This window comes from Miscanthus floridulus, chromosome 10 (assembly GCF_019320115.1).
Source record: "Miscanthus floridulus cultivar M001 chromosome 10, ASM1932011v1, whole genome shotgun sequence".
NCBI classification, from domain to species: domain Eukaryota; kingdom Viridiplantae; phylum Streptophyta; class Magnoliopsida; order Poales; family Poaceae; genus Miscanthus; species Miscanthus floridulus.
In genome coordinates this window covers 34169944-34172438 of record NC_089589.1, presented here as the reverse complement: position 1 = coordinate 34172438, position 2495 = coordinate 34169944, and positions in this window count along the sequence as shown.

Here is a 2495-nt window from a genome sequence, read left to right as displayed (position 1 = left end):
ACACCACCTCCGTGCTCTATTCACTGGGCAGTGGACCCACCAAACCTTACGGTGGATGTTGGCCCTCCTAGTTCATCGTCGGTGGATACCCATCCGACCGAGAACAATGACGACTCCGCCAAACGTCGTCTCGATAGTTTCATCAACGAAGTGATGCGTAAGAGGGACTCTCCACTAATTCGTGAGCCTCCAAAGCAGCCTCCTGCTAAGCCAGTGATGCCGTGGCGAAGCAGGCGGCTGGCGCCTCAGCCCCTCTCTCGAGGACCTGCTTTCAAGCGAGGTGAGGTGCTAATCATGCAGCATATGTGCTTCACCAAGGGTCTATCGTCATTGGAGCTAGAGGCCTATGACAGGCTCTTCGGCGACGACCTGACTGCGTCTGAAGCCGAAGCGCTGGACAAGCTCTTTCCGGCTGGACGAGTACATCCTAGGTCACACCATTGTGTCGGTATTGGTTGTTTTCCTGTAATGTAATATCGAATCTAAATATCTCTAGCTAGGATGGTCCAGCTATGGTTGTGTTAGGTGGTTGACCTCCTTTGGCGCTCGATGCAAGCGCGTTGAATGTTTGTCTAAACTCTTCTACTTAATACAATAATACGTAAAGCTTTTATGTATTTGAGAAAAAAAAAAGTTGCATCGCACACATCGCCTAAAAAAAGCCGGTGCAAGTGCGATGCAGACGACAGGAACGAAGTGGATCGCGAGAAGCTCCGCATTGCCTGCTGAGTGCTGACTGCTGCCTCAGTCAGAAAAGGATCGTTCACCAAACTTCTTGGAGCTTACTCCCTCAGTCCCAAAATATTTGCACATCTGGCATTCAAAAATTGTCCCAAATTAAAGTGCCATATAGGGTACCTAGGGTACAACATCTACTGACTACAGCAGCCACAGCAGGTACGACCGTGAAATAAAAAGAAAAACTGGACAAAAGAGAAAGCAACGTAGGATCCAGAAGTTTCCCCATCCACTCGTTTGGTTAACCCGTTTGGACTGCCGTACAACGCCACCAAGGCTCCAAATCAAGTCAGATGGATGTTTCTAGGGATAGCAGCGTCATTTTACGCTAGTCTTGATTTGCGTGTCTAAACCTAGATGTGCCAAAATACTGTTCCGGTCGATTGTTGGGAGAGAAAAATAATGTTCTGTCTAGAAACACTGTTCGCATGAACAGTGAAAGTATGAGTGGCCAGAGCAAACATCCCACTGTTGTTTGGAGTCGCAATTAGGCAATCAGCAAAGACTGCGTGATGCAGTGTCGTGAGGATGAGCACGAGCATGCATGCTGCCAAATGAAGTAGCTCAATCCGCAGGTATAGATAACGTAAGGATGGATGAGTAGCAGAAGTAGGTAAGGAGTTGGTCGATCCGGTCAGCTCAGCTGATGTTTTATATACCACTGACAGAAACATTTAGGGCCTGCTCATCAAAATTTGACATGCCTAAGATTTGACAACCAAAAATTGGGCAAAACAATATCGTAGATTTGGCAAGCCAAATATAGAAGGTTGATAAGTTTTTATAGCAAATTAAATAGTAGCCAAAATCATGGCTTAGCGAATCTTTGACATGGTAAATTTTGAAAGGGAACAAAGCAGGTCCTTTGTGTCCCTGTTCAAGTGTTTATTATCCGTGCATCCAAACAGGGTGGTTCGCCTAACGCTTCCAGAGGAATCGGAGCCGTTTCTCGTCCCGTGCGTCGAATTAAGATGGCTGCTGCTGCTGCTGCTCCTGCTCCGATGTCCGATTCCACCCCCCATGGTCGTCTGCAGGAGCCGTTCGTTGGATTACAACCTACGCAGGGGCCCCGCCGAGGCGCCCAGGCGGCCAGGGGACAGACAGGACAGGAACACGAAGAATCGTCCGGTGGAAGCCGAGCACCTGCTCGCCGGCCTACGCCTGACAACGGGGACTCCCGGACTGTCGTTAGAAAATAGCCGCTGCGGCTGCCGCAGCGCCCCTGCTACTGCTGACTGCGACGGGAGCGCAAGAAGAACGTACGGACGTCATCAGTGACAGAGGTGAGGAAGGCCATCAGCAAGCGGCGTCCACGTGATGGATACGCTAGCTCTACATTCTGTGCGTGGCCTCCGGTCCATGCGATGCGCCTGCGTGCCATCCGTCGGTGAGTCATGAGTGCGCGCGGTGCGGTGCGGTGTGGTGTACCGATCGAGGTGAACGGCACTCAACAAACACAGCGTACACACCTGCCAGGCGGGAACGGCATCTTGTAATATATACTCTCTATCTTACATGCACACTCGTACGTATTCGAGAAAAAAGAGTAGGAGTAATGTAGCTACGGAGAAAACGAACGGAAAAAGGAAGCAGTAAGCGCCCTGCTGCGTCATCTCCGATCCGTCCATTCAGATTTCAGGCTGCTGTTCTCTTTCGCGCGGCAATCAATCCGCAAATACAGCAACTCCGACCCGATCCAATGGCGGGGGCCGGCGCCTGTCCGGTCCGGCTCCGGCCGTCCCCACAGCAGGCCCTAC